Source organism: Phodopus roborovskii, unplaced genomic scaffold, assembly GCF_943737965.1.
Source record: "Phodopus roborovskii unplaced genomic scaffold, PHOROB, whole genome shotgun sequence".
In the NCBI taxonomy this organism is placed as follows: Eukaryota; Metazoa; Chordata; class Mammalia; order Rodentia; family Cricetidae; genus Phodopus; species Phodopus roborovskii.
The window spans coordinates 7,086,233-7,111,463 of NW_026126525.1; the positions used below are offsets into that span (position 1 = coordinate 7,086,233).

The 25,231-nt window shown below is 40.9% G+C and overlaps 1 protein-coding gene across 1 annotated transcript in view; it reads left to right on the forward strand.

Moving 5' to 3' along the window:
* Positions 1-10,735: 10,735 nt before the first annotated feature.
* Rasgef1b (RasGEF domain family member 1B) overlaps positions 10,736-25,231 on the forward strand; it is a 154,157-nt gene continuing 139,661 nt past the window's right edge. Inside the window, exon 1 of the mRNA XM_051198638.1 lies at positions 10,736-10,837. The gene's annotated coding sequence lies outside the window, so the exon portion shown is untranslated. The remainder of the gene's footprint in view (positions 10,838-25,231) is intronic.

Genomic DNA, 25,231 nt, shown 5'->3' on the forward strand with positions numbered 1-25,231 from the left:
TTTCTAATCCTGTTTTGTAATTATTTATAGTTGATTTTACCCAATTTACACCAATTTTTAAAATACTGCTTTTTAAATCTCAGTAAATGTTAATTGTACAGACTTCATAAGTTTTTGCCTAACACAACCTATTGTAAAAATTAGCCAGTAAGGACAATTAACTGGAAATATCTGTGGCTACTTTGGATGCCGAGGCAGAAGGATCATTATGAGTTTGAGGTCATCCTGGTCTACACAGCAAATTCTAAGTCAGCTAGGACTGCAATCTGAGACCCTGTCTTTATGATAGATAGATAGGTAGATAAATAGATAGATAGATAGACAGATAGATAATGTACTCTTCTGAATACAGTTTGAAAGATGAGTCACACTTCCTTATATGTGTCAGTTGGGTGTCAATTGAAAAGAAAATGGAAACCCTCCCTAGCAGATACCTCTTTAGGACTCCCACAGAGCTGGAACCTCTCTTCTGTGTTCTAGGTTCTATTCAGGGCATCTTCCCTTGGCGGAAAAACCTCATCTGATCAGGATTCAACTGTTTCCATGAGATACAAATCCTGTTTCTGACCATACAAACTTGATCAAAATTACATACCTACAATGTTGTGAATGGGGTAAAGTCTTCAAAGTAGATAGTAGTGGGGATTTATTCATTCATTCATTCATTCATTTATTTTTGGCCCTGTTACACTTGATGGTAAAACAAGGGAGTTCTCCTTACCCTCATCATCACTGTGGTGTATAGCAAGTAATTGGGGAAGGCCAAGACCCCAGCCTGAGCTAGATCCAAGATGGGATGCCCAGTGTCCCCTTCTCATTTGCAGTCATATGGTTGTATGTCCTAAATACCCTTTTTTGGTTTTAAAGTAAATTAGCTATTTATTCAACCTCTTTGTGTGCCAAAATGTTCTGTGCATATTCCACTAAAATCCTCTGAAACAGGGAAAATTGAACACCATGTTATATTTCATATCAATTGAGTATGTAAAATTGTAAAACGAAAATGATTTATTATTGATTCCTTCTAATATCCATAATAACTCAGCAGAAATGTGAGGCACAAAATTCTAGTAAAACATGACCCAGGGAGCTAAGGTTGTTTCTCCTGGTATTGAGTCCTAAACTCCTTCCTGACATGGGACTAGAGGACGAACAAAAGATGCTTACCGGATCCGGAGACCCCAAAGAGGAAGACGAGGAGGAAGAATTAGTGGACCCCCTAACAACAGAGAGAGAGCAGTGTGAACTGTTGGAGAAGTGTGTAGAGGCCCGGGAGTGGCTAGAGCTTTGTGATAGTCATGTGTCTTCCCATTCACAGACAGAAGAGGATTGTACAGAGGAACTCTTTGACTTCTTGCACGCACGCGACCACTGTGTGGCCCACAAACTCTTTAACAGGTTGAAATAGCTGCACATATTCATCCACCTCAGCCTTGTCACAGGGCATCACAAGTTCCTTGTGGTTTTGAACCATTTGTTTGTAATGTGTATCATAAGTTCTGGAGAACCTCAGTGATGATGGCAAGTAGCTTCTCTTCCATGTAATTATCAGGGATTCCATCTAAATAAACTGATCTGTAGACTTGAAGAAAAAAAAAAACATGACCCAGGAAGAGCAGTAATGCAGTTCTCAAGTAAGTTTCAAGTAAGTTTACATAACATAATGTGTTAATATACAAAGACAACAAACTTTTAAAGCATTCTATTTCCTAAGATTCTGCCATACCTGTATGTAACAAGAGACGGCATCCCGGGCCTGCCACAGGACTTGCTCATGGTAGGTCTCAGCTTCAATATGAAGCTGTTAAAAACAGATACTAAAAGCCCTGCTTTTTACACTAAATGTCTTATAAGAGTGTCATGAAACACAGTAATGAACTTAAAACAGGAAGAAGGTGGAGTTAAAAGAGCAACATTTCATTCTGAACAAAAATCATACAAAAATAAGACAAAACAAAACTATCACTGGCTACATAAAAATCTCATAACTGATTAAAACTTGCTCAAAACATGCACTTTAGGACTATTAGCTGTCAAGTTTAGAAAGTACCAGTGTCTACTAAACAATTCCTCTCCAAAGCCAGCGTGTAGTCAAAATTAATTCAAATGACATAACATAAAAAACATTCTATTATTACTGGAGTGGAGGCAAAGTCCAGCCTTGGGTGCTTTCTCATGCTACAAAGGGCTGGGTATTCCTGATTCATTCAAAACAACATGCAACAGATGCTGTATATGCAATGAATGGTGTAGATGCAACGGATGACATTGACATCTACAGATGCCATTAACCTCAGTCAAGGGCAAGACTGATGGTACCAGCTCTGGCCTCCCAGGAAGCATGGCTACTGTGTCCTCAAAAGTAGGATTGTGAGATCAAAGGCATCATGTTCTGGTAGCTAAAGATAACAAACCATCCCCCTCTTTAAAAACCCTTCCTGGAGTAAATCAGAGTACACATAGGGGCACAGAAAATACACTTATCTACAGAGTAAGGATTTTGAATATTGATGTAATTCCTACTTGGGAAGGTTTTACTAGAGTCATGTCATTTTATCTGATTGCATCTTAAGGATGTATCCAAATTCAGTTTCTGTTGATTTATCGTTAAGTATTTGCAGTAAAAGAGATTAGCTTTGTTCCAAAATTTCTTAACCATGAGTATGATGGCAGTCCCCCAGACTCACCAAACCCTGGAAGAGGAAAAGGTGTCCAAGCAGCAGGCAACATTCATGACCTTTCACACAGGATTGGCAGGATGTGTCTATACAGTGTGACTCCATTTGGCATGTCATCAGTCAGATGAGCCCACTTAATCCTAGTTACACAGGAACTTTTTAGGCAGGCTGGGGAGGCCTGCATTGTGTGGGACTGATGTTAACTATTCAGTTTCTTAGAAATTGCAAAGTAATCCTGAGCAGGCTTTTGACTAACACAAAAAGGGGGATTAAGGCATCTGTCCCTCATGGTGCTCTATCCAGAGCTGTTCAACTTTCCCCACTTCCTGCATGCAAGGGTTCATGCAAAGAAAATGTGAACAGCAGCGAAAATTACCAACTTTCAGGGAGCCCTGAAAACTGGAGCCCCACTAAGCTTATTCCTTTTTGTAAAAGCTGTATTGGCGTAGAAAAGATTCATGGTTATTTTCACCTCTCATTGTTTTAGCATTGTGTATATACAAATGCATTTGCAAGAACAAATGTGAGATGCCCTGGAGGGTGAGAACATAGAAGGACATGAATGAATGCCCTCAGGTGGAAACCACAGTTACATCCTGAATGGAAAATTGGTCAACTTAGAAAGGGAAGTGAGGAATGGATGCTGAGAGGTTAGGGGAGGTTGGATTGGTTTGGTTTGGGATGAGTGAAGAGCACAGGCAAAGGTTCAGTGGAAAGACAGTTGATGAAGGAGGAAAACAGCGCAGCATGTGATAGGAAGAGCCTAAGCAAGAAGGGCCTATAGGCCAAGATGAAGCTTTATTCTGCATGGGAGAGACTGGGAAACTTCTGAAGTGCGTGGTTTGAGCAGGAAGAAAATAGAACACCACCATGGGTGGGAGGATCACAACTCACTTTATTTTTAAAAAGTCCAGGCATGCTGTGGAGAACAGATTTGTGTAGAACTACAATGCTGCAGAGTCTTCTGCAAACTAAGGAAGAGATGTCTAAGAGTGCAGGCAGCTGGAATTGGAGGCCGCCACTTCTCTGGAGCTTTCGTGGTTAGAGTTCCTTTCTCCTGTGTCTTTTCAGAACCTGGCGTGGCCCATTTGATCCACTTTGTCCCATGGGCATTATGGTCACCTCCACTTTAAGCATGAGGGAGTGTAAGGCCTGGAAACGTGTAGCAATGTGTGTTAAATACCTGCCTGCACACAGGGGATGGTGAAGTCAGGGGCCGACAAGAGGGAAGAAGAAGGAACCTGGACAAAGCAAACTATAAATAAGCTTTATGTGTGTGCGAGAGACATCAGAAAGTTTTGGCTGTAGCAGAAAGTTGAGAGAGGAAAGTGGGGTAAACTCACCCCAATGTGGCAATTTACATATAAAAATGATACATTTAAAGTAACCGGTGGGTGTGCTTGGTGCCATTTGGACTGTTGTCTCTCCCCAAACCAAACAGAACATCCTCTGCACCTGACTCTACTCTTTCTGTGTGTTCCCCTTCTCTTTTAGTTCTGCTTCCTCTAATGCCTGAGCACATAGAAACCTGTCCATGGCCGTTCCTACCAACTACCCTCCAAACCCTGTGGGGACTCTGATGATGCTAATGGCCTGACTAACCATGGTTGTGATGGGCTTGCTTCCTTCCAAGGGGGCCCTCCTTGGCTAGTACTCAGTTGTCTTTTCCCCTGCTGTTTTATCGTCTCCTCTCTGTCCATATGCGTATTGAAATCTCTTCATAGTCAAGTTGGATTAGGATTCGCCCTAATGACCTCATTTAACTTAATTAAGTCTTTAAAATTGTCAGCTCTCATCCCAGTTTAGTGGAACAGAACACACCTGTATATAGTCTCAGCACCCGGGAGGCAGATGGATCTCTGTGAGATTGAAGCAAACCTAGTCTATACAGAGAAACCCTGTCTTAAAAGAAATTCCCAGCTTCCAAATATAGAAAGGAGGCAATTTTAGGACTTCAGCGTAGGAATTTGGGGGTGCCACAATTCAACCACCACATGTCTTTTTCTATAATGTTCCCCAATTATCTGCATTTCTCTAAGTTGTTCCCACCTAAAGAGGCAGGTAACCGTAGCCTGTGTCCTGTCTCCCTATTTTCCCTCCTCTGGAAAGCATCATGAGCAAGTTAGACCAGGATGTCCTCCTAATTGGAGTTTCCCTGCACCGGCTGTCTGCTCCCAAATAGCCAACATGGAGAAAAGATTACTTATAAATACTTATAATAGCTCAGGTTTGTTACTAGCTAACTTTTCCATCTTAAATTGACCCATATTCCTTATTCATGCTCTGCCACCTGTCAGTGCCTTTATTAGCATGGAACATTCTACTCCTGCTTGCTCTGCATCTGCTCGAGACTCCAGATTCTGCACTCATTCCTCCCAGCATTCCTTCTGTGCCAGGCTATCTCGCCCAACCTCTTCCTGCCCAGCTATTGGCCAGCCAGCTTTTCCTTATCAATGAGAGCAGCACATGTTTACAGTATACACAGACTGCTCCACAGCACTTCCTAGCCTCATTCTCCTGTTGAGGATGAAGTTGAACTCCAGAGACCTGTGGGAACTAGAGAGAACCATTTCTTCCCATGTGCTGTTTTCTCATGCTTCAATAAATGACTTCCTATTTTCATTTCTCTTTTTGCTTTGTCTAACTTCTAGAGAATTTGGGTTCATACCTTAGAAATAAATGGACTGTGATTTAACTACTATGCTTTGTTTTGACAATGTGTGTGCCTCTCTTTGGGGATACATCAGATATTGTTTACTGCTGTAGGCATATTTCCTTATTGGACCTTCTAAAATAATTATACACAAGGATACCCCAAAGAGGTTTTGTATGAACCAAGTGTCAAAGGACAATCTGCTTTTCACTGTACCATAAGTTTCTCACTTACCAGGCCCTTAGGGATAGACATACTATTCTATAAGGATTGACTATTTTAGGATAATACTTACTGAGTAACTCATATGTTATTACTTCCACGAGATATTTTAAATACTTATCATATAAACTCCATATGAGTTCTGATAGATTTATATTTAAAATTGTTATCAGTGAATACTGAATATTTTAAAATTTTGAAGTAAGCATACCTACTTAAAATATTAGTGAACATCTAAATAATCTGTACCTTTCATAATCTTTATAAAATTTGCTCAGTTATTTTAAGAAACTGCTATATTATGCAGCTTATAAATAGATATGTAAAAATTCCCACTGAACTTGGCACAGAAGTAACTTACAGTACGTGGAGAATTATTTGATGATTGATAGCAGGGGAGGAAAGCTATATATTAAGTTAGAATAGAGGCCCATAAATAGTTGCTATTTTACTCCAAAACGACTCCATGGGCGAGTCACAACAAAGTATCTCTTTTTACAGTAAAGAGAGAGAGTAGCACCTTTATTTGAGTGTTGGTTTATTCTCTAAGCTGAGTTTTGGTTTAAATCCTCCAAATAAGAGTGATGTGCACACCGTTTTACTTTGGGAAAACCAAGGCTTAGCAAGGTTCGGTCGCTCACTCATTACTGGACTTACTAATGTGTTAGAGTATGGCCCTATGCTTGTGACTCCAAGTGCATGGTTTCCACTGTGGCTCAAGCTAAGGAAATTACAGGCTAGAGACACAGTCAACAGTTACTCATTAAAACCAGGGACATACTGAGTACAACAAACATTTGAAACCAATGAAGTCATAAAAAGGACATTGGTCATCTGACACTGAGTTACTTAACCTCTGTGGCCCTTAATATCCTCATCTGGAAGCATTTGGTTATGGTATCTTTTTTGTGTGGGTTTGCTGTTTTAAAAAAAAATATGAGGTGGTTTATGTGTATTGTAATAACTAAACACACACACACACACACACACACACACCCATCATATACACTATACATTAGAGGTAGCTCTGTAAGTAAATCAAGCCCTTTTATAAAGTTGTAAGCTATAGCAAATAACAAGAGCTACAAATATGTTTATGTTTTGACTCAGGAGTTCTGCTTTCAGAAATATAATGTAAATAAGTGATTCAAAACATGAATAGAAAATAGTGGTTTTAATTATAGGGGGAACATAGTAAAAATATACCCCCAATATCTCAAATGTGTTACCGTTTGCATTATTGATGGGACATTGTATTTTTAGTACATACTAACAATCCTGACTACATAAAAATGCTGGAAATGTACAACACATGATGGGAAGAGCATACCAAGGTCTGCTACAGTGCAGTATGCTAGCTAAACACATGTGTTTGGATGGCTGGCAGGAAGCTCACACACAGGAGGAAGGACCTAGTAGTGAAGCCCTTTTCCAAAGGCACCTACTTTGATATTCTAGGTGATGGTAGCTTTGTGGAGGGTCAGGCCTTAAGGAAGTTGACATAGTATGGTGGAAGAATAAGAACATTTCAATATTCAATGTAAAACACCCAGGAAATGAAAATTCATATGCAAAAAAATGTAGCTGTCCATTTTGGGGGTCACTGGGAGAGCCGAGAACTAAAGGAGATACTGAAAAATCAGGACAGGTGTGTCAGGATCCTGCCTGGGAAACCTGTAAGTTCAGATGCTCTCCACATGGACTCCCCCTCACCCCCTGCCATCTTTGCAGAAGCCTATGATAATAGTAACCATCGAGGGAAAAGGTGAGTGTGGCAGCTATCACAGCTCACTCAAGTTCAAGCTCAGCCAGACTGAACTCACATGGAGCAAAAGGGAGGAAGTCTAGTCAAGGCCCGTGACTCACCATGTAGCTTCCCTCCACCCTACCCTCCTCCTCTCCCAAGGATACCTCACTCTGTGTCTGTGTGTGTTTGACTCTCCAAGGAAGGTTGGTGTGGGTGGGGTAAATGCAAAATTACCTTAGCTCCCTCAACAGCCAGGTTGGGGGAGAGGCAGATAGAGCGGGGGCCTGGGCAGTGGCAGTTATCTGTCTCACATCTAGATTCGGTACTGTGTTTGAAATGTCCCAGCTCCCTCTTGGGTACCAGGAAGTGTGTGTGGTTCTAGAGCTGTATGAAGAGCAACTACAGCCCTCTTAGCAGTTCCGTGGGATCAATGGCACTACCTACACAAGGTGCCACTCACTATACTCGCTCCTGGTTTAAAAAAGAAAAAGTATCAGGGGAAGGCTAGCTAGAAGAATGATAATCTTTGGTAGAATCTGCTTCAGCAGCAAAATAGGCTGCAATGCTCTGAGCTAGCCTGGAAGTGTGGAGATGAGGATGGGAGAGCTGCTGGGTTAAAAGAGCCATGTCTTATACAGATCCTGCAGCAGCCCAGTGACAACCTTTAAGCAGATGTGCCTGGACAGATCCCCCTGTTCAATAAGCTGGGAAGATGCAGATGATCCCTGCCCTCCTTCGAAGCCTTGGTTACTTCTGTCTTTTGGTACAAAGAACCACTCATTTTTCATGCTGCAGGACAAACACTAAAGATTGCAATTCTACCTGAAGCTCTTTGATGCCTTGCTAGCCTTGAGAAGTCTAGTCAGAAAGTTACAGCAGGTAGCCCCCCACCCACCACCTCCCTTGGGGACCACTGACTTTTTTCAGCTCCTTGGGAGCTGAAATTTATCCTGAATTTATCCTGGGAAGAGAAGAAGTGATCATTACTTTCACTTTGTGGAGGTTTGGGAGGATGCTTAATTTGCTCCTGGGGAAGGGGCTCAGTATCTATCCAAAGAGCTCACATTCCTCCCTGTTCAGCAAGTGGGAAGTGGGGGAAACAGCCAGCCAGCCATGTAAGCACTTCGGCACTGAAAAGGAAACAAAAACTGTGAGAAAAGCCTGAATTGAGAGCTGGAATGAAAAAGGCAAAGCCTGTCATCATTGCTATATGCCCAGCACTAGTCTATGTTTTGCACATGAACCCGTGCAGTCCAGAATCGAATTTTCCCAACAAAACAAACGATTTATAGGTAAGAAATCTGTGTTGTCTTAGTCTCAAGTGAACCCAGTGCAAAGGTATCAAGGGAATGTTTGGCCTGCAGAAAACCAGGCTGCCCAAACCCCCAAGAAAGCTAGTTCCATGTTGCTATAGCAACTGGACCAGCCTCAGCTGGAAGGGCAGAGTTCTCAAATTCATCTGCTGCTTCCCACAGACTGACTTCTTCAAAGCCAAGTCATGTTTCTCCATCATCAACCCTGCAAACGTTATTTTCATTTAAAAAACAAAGAACTAAATCAACAAAAAATTGGTTTTGGTGTCAGGTTAATACATTTAGGCCTTTTCCCTAGTGCTATTCATTGTCATTTTATCTGTAGAAGGCAAAAGTTGTATTGGGATCCTTTAGAATTCTATAGAATTTTCATTCATGCATTCACCAATAGCGTGGTTGGGACTTGCGCCAGTGGAGTCTAATGGCAATTACACTTGGATGGCTGGAACATGACCTGTGAAATGAGTTGCTGGTCTCCGTTTAACTCCTAATGGACAGCAAGCCACCCCCCTTAGAATCTGAGCAACCCCCTCCCGACCTCTGAAGTCTGAGTTTGGCATGATTTCTCTTGAGGGGAAATTGCAGAGCCTCCTTCCAAGCAATTATACTTTACCCTTCTGGGCCACAGGTATTGCTACAGTTTGTCTCAGAATACTCTGTGAGATGTGTGTAAATAACACAAACCATATTTATAGGCAGGGCCACCCTGGTGGAGAGCGTGTTATCTGCTCCAGTGGGGTGATGGGAAGGTAATTAGTGACAGCAGGAAGGGAGATTCCAAACCACTGGGGGAAAAAAATCTTCCTTTACCTCAAGAAACACAGCCAATTAAGGAACAGCAGGGGAAGGGATATGTCAATATTTGCTGTTTTATTATTAAAGTTCATTTTTATTTTATGGGATGTGCTGATATGTTTAGTTCTTTTATTTTTATTTGTTTTCATTGACAAGTCTCTTGATGTCCCTTCTCTATCCAACCAAGAGAAAGGGTGATAAATAGATCTCATGAGAAACATGAGTTTGGATTGGAGACAGCTAGATCTAACAGCATATTGTGGAAATTCGTAGAGACACAAAAAGTTTCAGTGGACTGAAGGATAGTTTACCTGGGGGGAGAAAGAGCCTACCCCAGTGGTACTCAACCTTCCTAATGCTTTGGCCCCCAACCACAAAATTATTTTTGTTGTTACTTGGTAACTGTAATTTTGCTATGGATTTTGTTACTTGCTATAAAATTTATTATGAACCATTTATTATGTTAATAAATATCTGTTATGTAGGATATGTAATATTTGACTCCCAAGTGATAGGGATGTTTGACAACACAAGCGTTTGCAAGCCACTGACCTACTGACACACAGTGTGGAAGACCAGTGCTAGACAATGAAGTACACAAGAAAGGCAAGACTTAAGACCCATCCTCAGTAGCCCACATTCCCAGTGGAATACAGTAATGTGTTGTCTTCTCTAGCAATATGGTATAGTGGGACCTTCAGCAGGAAGATACATATGTCACTCTACTGTGAAGCAGTCAAATACTTCCTCAGGAATCTGACCTGGGCTTTACAGGATGCCTGGGAATTCCCAGGCAGATATTGAAGGAACGGTGTTAAGAACCAGGAGCCACACAGACATTGGGGACTTATGACAGTCCCATGGAACAATGTGGCTTGAAATTTAGGATAGTTGTTGGAGAGAGTTGGGGTTGAAGCTAAAAAGTCAGTGGGTCTCTTCTCTGGGTCCTGAGCAGTGAGTCAGGAACTTTGGAAATTTTGCCACACTGGAATCAAAAACCAGACTTCCTCGTGCTGTTTTCTAGGCAACATGATTAGAGTCCTACACTCTGACCTAAGTCCTAGAAAGATCCATCCCTTAGGAGATAAAGCAGAAATATTCTGAATTTCTGTCAACATGTATCTGTGAATTCTTTGGACATGTACTTAGTGGTTTTGTAATATGTCCTTGTGCAAGGTTAGATGGGTTTGCACCAGCTGCAGCCTGAAGCAACCCTGTGAAAATGCTGGCTCAGGTATTTCAATGACACCTATTGCATTTAGTGCTAGAGGCAGTTTTGAGGGAAGGAAAGGGCTCCTCACTGTGGGAAAGCCTTCACAGACTGAAATCTGTGTCTTCTGTCCTGCAGGAGCAGCAATGGAAACCTGTGTACTGCAGCCTTGCTGCGGCATGCCTCACAAGCCCTCTGATTGACAAGCCAGGAGGGAAAGTAAGACTGATTTCTTGTCTTGTTGAATGGTAAAATTGAGCAAATTGACCTTTATTTCTTTCTGTCTTGAGGTATCGGGGAATTGATCCAATCCATCTCAAAAGAGTAGGTGTTAAAACTCCTGAACTTGAACTCTTTGGTTGCTACTAGAGAGACTTGACCTTGACAAAATATTGAACCTGACAAACATTGCTGGGCGTCCCCTTGGCCTCAGCATCTGCCTCTCCTTCCAATCCAGTAAAGCATCCCCACCTCATGCTCCTCAGCTTCCCAGTCCATCAGGACTTCTTAGAAGGGTGAGGGTATATTTACAGTCACAACATCTTGTTGTGATGTTCAGACACAATTCTTTGTTTTAAAATATGTGTCACTTAAGTCATCTTACAGCATAAGGATGTTGCCTCTGAATGTGTGTGTCATAAGCTGCTGTTCTAGACTTGGAATCAGACACATCCAATGACAGGTGCAGCAGAAACGTGGGGCTTTCTAGAGTTGTACTGGTTGGATTCACATCCAAGATCTGGCCTCCACTAGCTCTAGATTTTGAGCAAGTTCCTATTAAAAGATGCATCACATACCAGGCCATCTTTGTGGGGCTGTCACAAAGGTGAAATATTTTAACGCAAATCCTCAAAGCGAGCCTTTCTGTCTATAACTGTTGAGATGCATCTACATGTAATCCAATGCCCAGGATGAAGCATAGTCTCAAAAAAAAAAAAAAAAAAAAAAAAAAAAAAAAAGAAAGAAAGAAAGAAATTTGCAAATCCTTTAAATGTTTTTTTCATAGACGCATATGGGCAGAACCAGTTCTTACAGTTTTTATAACAGAATAGGTCTCTATCCCTGCCTAGCCCTGGTGATTTTGCCCCAGATGTGCATCCTATCTATGGTTGTCTGTAGTGTGAATCCTGATGAGGAAGCCTGCCCCTGCCTGTTTGGTCAGCAGATGTGACAGGGAACAAGCCAAGCTTCCTGAGACAGTGTTTGCTCAGGGTTGTTAAGAGAGGTCTGTACTTCCCCTCTGCTGACTTCAGTTCAGCAAAAGGAGTTTCATTTGTCCCAAAGATGAAACCAGCCAATAAATGAAACACTGCCCAGATGTCACAAAATGTGTTGACGACTGTTTCAGCAGCATTCGCTGCTTCACTCAGCTGCTGTCTCCTCCAGTCCATGAACTCTTAAGAAACCCCCACTTTGCCTGAGGAGTGGGAGCCTGGCTATCCACCAACGATGAGGCCAGAAGTTCATGTGCCTCAAAGAGGTCTCTCTTGACCAACTGGAAGGGAATGAAACCAAGTATGGCCACCTTGGGTTCAGTGACATGATTTCTCTGTGTGGTCCTCAGGTTTTCCTCACCTGCTATTCAGTTAACAGGTAGATTTCTGCATTTCTCCCAGTACTCTAGTGAATTTACTTCTCCATCACCCTGATACCCATGCACCTGGCAGAAGTGAAGTGGGGGGATATGTGGCCCTCAAAAGCATAAGCAGAGCTCAGCATTCAAGGAGCCAAGGGAAGACTTTTAATGTGGGCCGTTGACACTAAGAGCTAATCTGCTCAGATTCCAGCCTGCCTTCCTCACTACAAAACAAAAACAAAACCAAAAACCCCTTTCCTGTGGGTGGAGGACTGAAAACCAGACCTAGATGGGTCTGAATTTAGGACCTGGACAGACAATTCCAGTGTGAGTTCATAATAGACAGGATGATGATGATGATGATCATGAAGAAGAAGAAGAAGAAGAAGAAGAAGAAGAAGAAGAAGAAGAAGAAGAAGAAGAAGAAGAAGAATATTTGGGAGCCAACTCTAATAAACCAGCTAAAGGATAGCTCTTTTCTTTGATGACTATGTTTGTAGTAAAGTGAAGACACTTTTGGATCCTAACTGAGAAAGAGAAGCCAGAGAAATCACTGGATGCAGTAGGGTAGCGAGCTGAGAGCACATCATTGTTCACCCACAGATAAAGGAGATTGGGTGTTTTATTTTTACATAATTGGAGTCATAGCCTTGGGGTGAAACATACAAATTCATGGAAACAAGAATGCAAATGTTAAAAATAGGCATCATGGCATTTCCTGTGAATAGCCTGACAGCCTTGTTTTTCTTCTTCTTGCAGCAGCCTAAGAGCCTGTGAATGATGGAAAACTTAGCAGGGTAGATTCTACAGTGTTACAATTAGAGGGCTTTCCTGTGAAGCCTATAGGAGATGCTCTCTGGAGGATGAATCAGGCCAGGGTACTTAAGAATGTCTGATGGGAAACATGCTATTCTTTAGAGGTCTCTCAGATTACACATGCAAAAAAATAAAACAAAAAAGTTTTCAGGCTTTAAATAAATCAATTAGAAATTAGAGATCAAAAGTGAACAGTACAAAAAGAATTAGACAGTGATGGTAGAGACCCAAGGATGTCGGGATATAGGTAACATTAAGGGGTGACTAGAAACTCCACTCCCAAGATCTTTGAAAATTCCTACTAGTGCTTCTAGAAGGCATTGTGCAACTGCTTGGGTCCCCACAACTCTCACAGGCCTTGGGACCTGGAAGCAGAGAGAGCCATTTGGATTGAGGACTGCCCATGACCATGGTGAGGCCAACTTGCCTTTCACAAAAGAATTCAGATGATAGGTAGACATGTCTTGGTTCCAGAGAGACATCACTTGAAGCCAAATTTGACTGGGGGGAGAAGACAAAAAGAGATAAAACATGAAGAGGGCAGTGTTATTAAATGGAAGGGTGGATAAGAAAGTCAACATGCCCCCTAGGCCCTTTGTACTTCTGGGTAAGCGAAGGGGAAGCTGAAGAAGCCCAGTGGAAGTGGCTGGATAAACATCCGATGAAAAGAGAGGGACGGGGACTGCAGAGTCAACAGTGCTGCTGCATGTCAAAGCTTGGCGGCATCTGTGGGAAGAAAGAATAGGGGTGTCCTTTTGACAGATTCAATTGTTCTTACTAAACAACATTTAGCCTAGTAAGTGAGGGGTGTGGTCTTCTATAGCACAGCCCTTTCCTAATCATGATTTGTGGCCAACACCCATTTTTTTCTGTGCCATAGAAGCTTACATTTATTACTTAGGGTTTCCAATGACCCAAATAGATAGAGATGCCAACTCCAAAACCAGTCTGTAGTCTACTACGGCTTAAACAAAAACCACCTAAAGGTATGGGAACAACAGGAGGTAGTTCTTAGGGAAGTGACTCATTCTATAGCTATAGTTACAATTACAGTTACAGTTATAATTATAGTTGATCCCAACTTTTCTATGTAAGAGCACCTGATTTAGTTGCATCTCTTCTCTATCCATCTGGCTTCTGGCCATTGAGACAAAATGAATAAAGCCAAATATTTGTCTCCTGGGAGTTTCTGTGACAAGAAGGAAATCTTCAAGTTACCAGTTCTGTTTTGTTCTGCCTCTAAAATAATGAAGGTTTTGGTTGGGCATATGCCTAAGAGTACACTCTTCAGCATCTAGGCATGGCTGTGTCTAGATTACAACCAGTGATAAGTGAATGAGAATGATGTTTACAAATCCCTGTCCCTTTTGCTGGGTGTGCCTTATGACTGTGGCAACCAAAACTATAATTGCTTTGTGAACTCATACAGGATAGCAGAGGAGCCACACTGAAGACTTAGGGTCTCTGACTCTGTGGAGTTCATGGCTTCTTATACTAGCTTAATACAGACTTGCCTTCCATCTCATTTACAACTCTACTCTTTGGGTGCTGGTATTGTTGTTACAGTCCTGTGGTATTCAAGTCAGCATTTACCTAGGGCAGAGGAGAGAGTAGCCGCCTATACCATGGAGGCATTCAGAGTTCAGCGCAGGTCAAGCAAATACAATACCTAATAGGTGAAGTAATAATGAAACTGAGCTGTGAGTATCTACCACCTAAATCCAGCCCAGGGACAGAGAGGTAGAGAAGCTAACACTGACCTCCGAGAAAGGGTGATGAGTAAGACCCTGTCTTTAAGAACTGAAGGGAATAAACCTGGCTATCTGGATTCAAAGAAACTCCCAGAACTGAAGGCAATCAAATTTGTTCAAAAATATTCAAGAACTATAGTAGATAAGTGAGCAAAGGGTCCAGCTGTGTTCTAAATACTGATGGCGAAGGGCTAATGGGATAAGTCTGTAGATAAAGGCACATGCCACCAAGCCTGAGGACCTGGTTTGATCCCCAGGATCTATGTGGTAGAAGGCAAGAGACAACTGACTTTTGCAAGTTGTCCTGTGACCTTCAAATGTGTTCCACATGTGCAGGCGTGTGCATGCATATGCACAGAATGAGCAAGTAGCTAGCTGTATTTAATGTTTTGAATGCTAATGTTTTGAAAGCTAATGGTGAAATTGATCAACTATTGATAGGAAATGTGCTGGAGGCCTCAGAATTTCAGAAAAAAATAAAAACAAAAACCCAAATAAAGGTTTGAAAAAAGACTTTTCCATCATTTGGCAACAAGCCAAGGAAATTATAAGGAAATGTCCTACTTGTTCTTTGTATAACCAAACTCCACTACCTGCAGGACATAACCCAAAGGGTACTCAAAGGGATGAAATCTGGCAGATGGATGTGTTCCATTTTGTAGAATTTGGAAAATTAAAATATGTATACCACACCATTGATACCTTTTCAGGTTTTCAAGGAGCAACTGCTTTAAGTTTGGAAAAGGCAGGATTTGGTCAATACACATTGCTAGAAGTCATAGCCATCCTGGGTTTACCTGCACAAATAATGCCGTAGCAAGGACTATAAGCAGAGCAGAGGTATTGCCCACCACACAATCTTTCTATTGAGTCTTGTCACCTGTACATGGCTGTCAGCACTTTAGGAATATGGAGCTGTCTTCAGCTCTACATTTCCTATAGCTGGCTCGACTCCATGCAGCAAACACACTGAACCACAGCATTTGTTTTCACTCTATAATTCAAGGTTTTATGGGGAAATGAACTGTTTCCTCATATCTCAGTCTGGAATTTTGTTTCTTTAACATTAAGGAACACTTTCCATTTTACCTTCATAATTTAAGTTTCTAAAATGTCAGCTGTTACACTGCTATACATGGGAGCCCAGGTTGTTTTGTGTTTGTTTTTGGGTTTGGCTTTTCCTTTGGGCCTTTGCTCAGAGCCCTTGGTACTATGCTGTGGCTGGTATAGCTGCCTGTTTGCTGGTGGCTCGATGAATAAAGCTGTTTGCTCCTCAGCTAGTTGTCTCTATGTTACCTCCATTTATAATGTTTTTTTTTTTTAAATTTTGTTTTCTTTGTAGGCTTACTGAAGACAGGATATTTTTTAAACGAATATAATTATCACTGTCCTATAAATAATAAATAATCAAGAGTGGGAATATATAATCCTGAAATGTATATACCAAAAGACAGCTGGAGCTAAGGTTCCTAACATTGGCTCCATCCTCAGGAGATTATCTGGGTTGAAAAGCATAGTCTAAGAGAGTAGGCCAAGTAGCCTAACCTCCCATCATTCCTCACAGGCAAGGCAGTTCCCACAAAAGCCTCAGGAAGAATTCAGAAGGATTTTTTAAAAAATTGAACAAGAATGTATAATCAATGACAATACAATTTACATCTTCCATTAAGCCTAGAAGTACCCAGTCCTAACTCTAAGAAGTCACAGAAAATAAAAGAAATATGAACAATTGATACCTGTAGTTTATTAAAACTATTACATTATTAATAAAATGCCTTTCTTCCACAAGTGTGTTGATGTCTACAGACAGTAAAAATGTGAAATATAAGAAAGACAAATACATCTCCTCTGCTCTTGTGTTACTCCTTGTCCTTAAACTATAGAATACAACATACATGGGCTAGGTGTGCACACACATAAACAACAATCCCCCGACTGTTGCTGTTGTGGAATGCTGCACTATCACAGGGCACATGTCATATTTGTCTTGTACAGACGCTGTTTACTCTTTCCTTATCTCCATACATCAGTACTTTCCATTAGCAGTGCCTCACCTCATCACTCAGAACCCAGCTGAAAAATATCCAGCACAACTTTTGCTCAGTAGACTGGCTCACATGTTACTGAGAGAAGAGGAAACGTAGATTTATGTTACCAGTCCTGTGTGATACAGCGTGCTTTAAACAGGATTGCAGGGCAATTTGGTCCCCAATGATAACAATAATAACAATTGCCCTAATGGCTGCCACTGTTTGAAGACTCTGTGCCATACACTAACATACATTTTTATAGGCAGTATGTCACTTAATTATTTTACTGATGAAGCCTAGAGGATAAACAACTGCTTCAGGGTTACAAAATTAATAAAATGGTAGTAGAGATGGCATCCAGACCCAAGCATGCTGACTTCAGACTGTGCCTGACCCACCTGCTGGAGACGTTGCACTGATGTTTAGACAACCTCTTCCCTGTTGAAATATAACCAAAGTTTCCTAAGAGGATACAAGAGGATGAAAAAAAGAAAAGAAAAAAAGAGTGTGACCTGTCTTATATCGTAGGTCATTCTGGTTGCAGTTAAGCTGCCTTGTATTTTCTTTTACAAACAGCCCTGGTTATAAATAGCAAGGCTGCACCTATAGGAAATCTCTGTGAGCAGGCGGTGGTAGGCAGGTCCTCTAAAGGCATCTGCTTTGCAAAGAACTTTAAAGGGAGTTTGAGTAGCAGATGTGTCACCACAAGGTTACTAAGATCAAAATAATCCAGAGTATTCCTCAGAAGCTATTCTATATATTTAGATGTCCCAGTTTATGTGCTGGGGGAGAAGGAGGCTTGGTGCTCACAATAAGTCATGAGGCTATATTGACATTCCCAAGGAAAAAGAGTCAAAGTGGTATTATTAAAGATCATTAAAGTTCAGTCTAATGAAGGAATCAAAACAAAACTGAGGGTGGAGTTGAGTTCTCCACTCGCCACTAACGCTTGTTAAGTTTTGCATATAGGTCATTTGGATGCCTGTTAAAATAAATGAGTATGAATGAAGTGAACAGAGAACAGATCTCGCATAAAAGTTTATGGTCTGGAGAGCAGGCAGGTAATTAGGGTGCAATGAACTCCCCAATTGTGTCTGTTTTTAAAGGTCATTTCCTGCATTTCATGAGAGATGGAGAATTACTTTTGGTCCCCATAAAACGTGGTTTGTACCATTATGAGCATTTCTTTCAACCCACCTTATTTTAAGGTTGGTTGATTGCATGTCTGTCTCTTTTGCTTGCTTGTAATATCCTTTGCTATGGGCTGGGATGGGGCAGAATTGTACCTTATTTCTTATTTATGTTCCCAAAGCACCAAATGCAGTGCTATCCAGAAGAGGGAGTGGTAGAAGAAGAATTCTAACATTGTTGAATCCATGCTCTGTATTTTCTGAGATGAGCTTTATTCCGTGCCTTCCATGTCCCTGCTAGGAACTTGTCACTGAATAACCCAACTCTGCATAATAGACGGCTGCTTACTCAATGCTCGCTCATTGGCAAAAGTCAGAAGCCTCCATTTTTCCACTAAGAACTTTTTAAAAAGCAATAAGGAATAAGAGCCATTATGTTGAGATTCAAACAAGGGAGAGAGAGAGAGAGAGAGAGAGAGAGAGAGAGAGAGAGAGAGGGAGAGAGAGAGAGAGAGAACAGGGGATTGTTCTCATTAACATAAATGTTTTCTTTGCTGCACCAGAGCTTCTTGCCAGAATCATAAGAAAACCCTGACTGCCAGAGACAAAGATCGTACAGTCTTGTGCCTCGCTTCCTAGAATCCCACAGGCTCAGTTAGCCTCCATGTGAAGACTCTTCCTTCCTTGGCTTTCAGGAGCTCAGATCCCTCCACTTGTCATCCAGCTATCTCAGTGTGACTTGAAGAACCAACACAGCACTTGTAACTTTGGGTCTCCCACTGAATCATCTTGGCACTCCGTTTTAGACAGTCAACTTTTCCTTCTCTGAGCAGATTTCTTTATTCTACCAACACATTTAGTCAACATGACAAAACCAAACTAGTTAGTTCTCTTTCCTTTCTGCCTCCCTACAGTTAAAGTCCCTTTCCTGTACCCAAACATTCAAGAGGGACACTTAGTCAGCATCTATAATTCCTCCCTCCTGGACATCTCCTCTATTAGCCACTAGGTCCTTAGCACCTCACCCTCTCCTTCTACATTGTTGGGCTCTGATTGGAGACTGGACCATATCTCATTTGGATACTGGATGCAAAGTATAAATGTTATCAGTGGCTTCCACTGACTACTGAACTTACATAGATATGCTCCCACCCACACAGTGTGCCCCCTTTGGGCTGCTCCTCTCACTCAGTCTTCTTGGTTCTTTGTTCTTTTCAAAATTCGACTTCTGGTCTACCTTTGTTTCTTTTCCTTCTCTACTGCTATTGCTCCTCCCAGTTAAATCAGTACTTTGCATTGCTCTTACTTGTTGCATCCTCTGGGCATTGAAGAATCTTGTGTGTGCTGAACATGGGGTGCACACTAGGTACCAAATCACCCATGACCTCTATTGTGCCTATGCATTGTGTCTATCCATTCATTTCACTCTATGCCCAGAACCCAGAGCTCATTCAGACTTAGAATTCAAATCTCCTCCTGTCACTGGTACATTCTAGAATTCTCTCCACTACAGTACAAGACCCTCAACCTTAATTAAAGTACTTCTTTCCTATGTAGATGATTGATGCCTATTAATACCTATTATGCTGGAACTCATTGTAGAAAAAAGAAAAAAGGCAAGATGATTATCACTTACAGGCCATAAAGACAGATGCCTTGACCAATGTGAATTCCTCTCTATTACCTCATAACAATGAGATAATTGAGGAAGATAGACATATTATCCAGTTTAGGTGATTATACCAGGTCTGTTTTATTAAATGGAATTGCAGTGGGAGTTGGATCTACCTGCTGTGCCATTAGCAGGAGAGGATAATTGTGGATAGCCCTGGCAGGTGCAGGATGTATAAAGAGATAAAAAATGGCCAGTGACTGCAACCCAAGACTTTTGATTTGAGATCAATCAAAAAAGAAAGTTCAGCTTCTTGTACTTATGAAATCCATGCCTTCTGCTAAGCAAAGGTTAAGTGTGAGCAGAAAAGAATTTCTCACATAACAATTTAAATATGGCATAGAGAAGAATTTAAGGCATCAAAAACTGCACTCCAGTTTGAGTTAATGCCTATGTTATAATGGCAAGCTTTAATTTCACTGTAATAAGAAGAGTGTCTGATGGGGCTGGAGAGAAGGCTCAGCAGTTTCAGAGTATGTACTACTCTCGCTAAGGCCCTGAGCTCAGTTACCAGCATGTATTTCTGGCAGTTTACACTTGCCTGTAACTACAGTCCCAGGAGAGTCCGGTACTTCTGGTCACCACAGGTATCTATACTCATACAAACATACCCAACCCATATGCAGACATACATCTGTAATTAAAACTAATACAGATCTTTAAAAATTGTTTACACATCTTGGTTTGTCTCACCATGAAATAATGCTTAGGACGGGGAAAGTATAAACTATGGTTATAAAGTTTTATTAAGTGAAGTAAATGAATATTACTTGGTTGACAGCCCTGAGGATTTTGAAAAACACAAAGTTATTCAAGTCTTAAGGGGTGTAGAAAGAATTATTCTGTGTATATAGTTAATTGAAATGCTACTTTCCATTTGATGATCAGTTGTATGCTACAAATATCTGCCACACTTCCTGTGAAATATCCAGAGAGAGAGAATGAGAGAGAGAAAAGAGAAAATGAGAGAGTTACCTCCTAGGTAACTCATTCTATAGTACTAATGCTCTCAATACTGATAGTAAGTAAAATTTATGGAGTGCTAGCTATGTATGTGCTACACCCTGGAATTTTTACCTTTAAAAGTCCAAGTTAATATTAACCAGGTTTTCGAAAGGTCCTGATGTTATTTGCTTTCTACAGAAGAGAAAACTGAGATTTGGATTCAGTATCATACAATCATGTGATAAAGGTATCATACAAAGTAGAGGACCTGACTTTAACTTCATGGTCTTAATCTTAAGTAGCACAGTTCTCTCTAAATCATCTTCTTCCCAATGCTGATGTGAAGTCATGGGCCCTCGTCTCTAGTGAGAGGACATGGGACGTGCCTAATCCTTGTCATAACATGAACAGCAGCTATCATAACTCTCTTCTCCTGCAGTGTTTCTGTGGAATTTACAGTTGCATCACCTTCTGTCTTTCCACATGACCTTCAGGTTCCCACTCTGTTCTCTGACAATTTCTATTTTAGGCTTTTATATGATCAGCACATGATAAAGTTACATTTTTTTGTAAAATTAGTTTTGATGGGCATGTGGAAACATCAAGTTTTAGTCATACCCTTGTGGTCAAACCACAGCCACTCTGTTTGTTAATGAGTTCTAGTTCTGCTGCCCTATATTCACCCAACTGTATTTCTTACTTGACTTTAGAATTTGTTATGTAATGCAGCTATAGTTTACCTTCACAGCATGGTTTGCTTCTCTAGGGTGCTGAACTCCTTTGCAATCACCACTTACTGCTAACATTCTTCAGATTCCCTTTGTATCCAGTAGTGTTTACTCTGCATTAAGTCTACCCCAAATTTAGTTGATTTAATAACCATTTTGCTTCTAATTCTGTGTATGTCAGGTGGGTTGGGTCATCTCAGTGGTTCTTGTGAACATGTGTGGATCAGCTTCGAGGTCAGAAGACTCTCAGTTGACTTGGCTAGTCTCTCAGCCTTCAGGGAGCCAGTGTGGACTTCAGCACGTAGCAGAGGATTGATCTTATGCAGAGGAGTCAAGAAAAACCCATGAGTGCTAAGCTCAGAGAAGGTACATAGCCCTTTGCTCCATGTTTAGTTAAGTAAAGTTGACAAATGCCACGGCTGGAAGCAGATTTGTCTCTTGGTGAGATTGTAAAGTCATTTAAAATGTTCTACATATCGGAAGATATGAAAAGTCAACTACACTTGTAAGATCACATCATTTGCCATGCCACTGAAATTAAACCATAAATATGTCATAGGAATTTCAGCTGAAAAAGCTCTAAAAATAAAGGTCTGTGCAGTCCTCCGGGTTTATGCCTATGGTTCAGTAAGACAAGCCAGAACAGATCCAATGTAAATAATCAAAGAAAAGAACTACATGCCAAGTGATGACATTCTTTTTGGATTAAGGAGCAGAAAGTTTTGTGGGAATCACCAGCACAAAGCCACTACAGAGGAATTATGTTTGGGTTTGGCAGGAAAACAAACAAACAAACAAAAAACAAAAACAAAAAAACAGAAAGCTAAACTAGCTATTGGGATCAAGGAATGAAAAAGGTACAAAGGTGAGTGTGAGTCCAAAGCAGGCAGGTGACAAAATGCAAAACATATTAAATCTGATAAATATGTGAAAGAAATAAAGGTGTGTGGCATTTATATGTATAGTTTTGGGACCCTGAAACAGGAGGAATAGGAGTTTTAGTCAAGACTGGGATACAAAGAGAGACAATCTCAAATCAGGAAGGAGGAGGAAATGGAGAAAGAGAACTAACAGGAGGAGGAAGGGAGCAGCTTAAATTTGCACTTTTGGGCTTTTAGGCAGTAAGGAATTATTGATGCTTCTTGTGTGTGTGTGTGTGTGTGTGTGTGTGTGTGTGTGTGTGTGTGTGTGTGTGTGTGTTTGGTTTTTGTTTTAAATGATTAAATTTCTACACAGCTAGCCTCACATTACCCTGAAGGGGGCATGTTTGGAGTTGGAGAAACCATCCCCAACAAGCCATCCAGTCTATTTTCTTAATCAAACCAAATGTCTAGTGACCTAAATAATTACCCAGCCAGGAAGTTTCATTTCTGCTCCTGTAAGGAACACAGGCATAGGCATTTGGAAAGAGGTGGGCATGGTGTTTTCCTTGAAGAGAAATAGGAAATGTAAAAACTTCTGCTTAAACTTGAGTCATTGTATCACGTGTGCAGACTTTTCAAGGTTATTCCCCTCAGAGGCAAAAAGACGGTTTGCAAAAATAAAAAGCTGACATTGTCATGATTTTCAGGATGGACCAATGTAACTAAATCCTGAGTAATCACAAAAGTAAAGCCTTGGTGTGGATGTGCTTACTTGTCAGAGAGACACAGATGCCACCCTTTGCTAGAAGCCCTGTGTGCTGTCTGCACATGAAGAAGTCTCTCTCCAGTCTCTGTCCCTACACAGAATGCCAAGGATAGCTGGGAAATTGCTGAATGATTAGCTGTGAAGTGTTAGAAGGCCATTGCAATAATGGACTTAGCAAATAATTCCAGTAACTGTTAAAACCATTGGCTCAGAGCAGGTGGTAGAACCAGAAAAGTTGGCCAAAATACACAAGTCCCAAAATACCAAAGTCCCTGGGTTCCTCAGGTCCCACAAAATAAATTTTAAAAACGTAGACATAGATATTGTCTACTATGTTTGCAGGTAGGTGTGTGTTTGTGCATGTGTCTGTGTGTGTGTATTTGTGCAGGTGTCTGTGCGTGTGTATGTGTCTGTGTGTCTGTGTCTGTGTGTGTGTGTGTGTGTGTGTGTGTGTGTGTGTGTGTGTGTGTACAGAAAGGGTGAGAGGAGAGCCCAAGCTGGTGAGTCTGAGAATCTGGTGGAAGCAAGTTGTAATTGGAAATAATCAAAACCATCAGCCAAATCTAGGAAGTGGGATGTTCTTTAAGAAGAAACACCTAATTTCTTCAACAACAACAACAACAAAAACATCATCATCAATGGCCTAAAATAGAAAAGAGTGAAGGAATGAAAAAGGCCTATCATTTAAATTTGCTCATGATTCCACTTTAAATGTTAGAAGAAAAAAAAAAAGAAAAAAAAAAAAAACTTCAATCATTAAAAACAAACAAAAGAAAAAGAGGCCCCCAAGATGACTCAGTAGGTAGCGCTCTTGCCATGAAAGCCTGATGACTTGTGTTTGGTCCCTGGAACACACAGAAGGGGTGGGAAGAGAACTCAGTTCCCCTCACACAGTGGCCCATATGCACTCACACATACCTCACACACATACGAAAATGCAACTGGCTGAGTGGTAGTGGCACTCGCCTTTAGAGCCAGCACTCGGGAGGCAGAGGGAGGTGGTTCTCTGTGAGGTCCAGGCCAGCCTGGTCTACAAAGCTACACAGAATAACCCCACCTCAAAATAAACAAACAAACAAACAAACAAAAATCATAAAAACAAAACAAACAAACAAAAAGCCAACCAAACAAACAGAAACAAAGCAACAACAGCAATCCAAGCAAACACTGAGCAGCAGTAGGTATTATTTATTGCTCATGTGGTAGATGTGTTGATTATAATTTGAGGATCTCTTGTCAGCTCGTGATGTGTTATGAAGAATTTATCTGCACCATGATAATTTTGTTAGAGATTAACTTTAAAACACTTCAGCAAAAGAACAATGGGACAAAGAGACAGAGCCTGCAAGAACTGCAGAATGGGGTGGAATGCTGTCCCATGGGGGAGCACTTCCCCAGCATGTGAAGCCCTAGGTTAGATCCCGGGAACTGGAAAACAGAGGCTGAAGAAAAAAGAATTGCAGAATGTTGATAACTATGCTTGGTAAGAATGTTTGGATTCATTATAATAGTTTTGATATTTTGTGTACACTTTGTATATTTTGTACACACTGTGTATATTTTTCTACATATGGAAATGTCCATTTAAATTACCTGAATCTCATTGAGAAAAATACAACAAAGTAAAAGCTCTATTTCACTTAGAACTTCTAAGCCTTCCTTAAAGCTTCAGGTCCTTCAAAATCTCTATATGGAGGGGGAGATGCTCCTGACATAATTGCATAAGCTTGCAATCACAGCTTGGGAGGCCAGAGAAGGATGAGGAGCCAGCCTGGGCAACATAGCTCCTGTCACAAGAAAACAGATTTAGCTAATAAAATTACTTTCAAGATTAACCCTTTAAAAATTGATTGGACAAGATATTAGTTACAAATATGCATATTTATAAGTAATTAAGATCCAATGTTGTATGTATACCCATTCAAGTTGATAGGAAAAATACTGAAAGCCACAGCTAAAAGATACAAATATATAATTCAAAAGGGTAAATGTTAAATACTTGAAGCATTCTTTTAGAAATAGTTGGAAAAAGCAGGGCAAGTTATCTGAAACTCCAAAATTAACCTGCTCTCTAGAATGCAATGCCTTTTATGTTCTGGAAAATAGCTATTTTCTGTGATCAGTAGAAAAATCCTTTTAAACAGTAGCAGCCTTTGAATTAAATACCAGCAAAGTACCATGTGGTATATAGTAAGGATTATTTTTGGAAAAAGTTTCTGACATTTCTCCAGGCTGATAAAATCCTGTTGAAGAATCTCAGCCGAGGCTGAAGGCGTGTGCCAGTTGAACTCAGAGAATGTGGGTGTTTCCAGGGTGTTGACAGTGTTCTTAGTTGG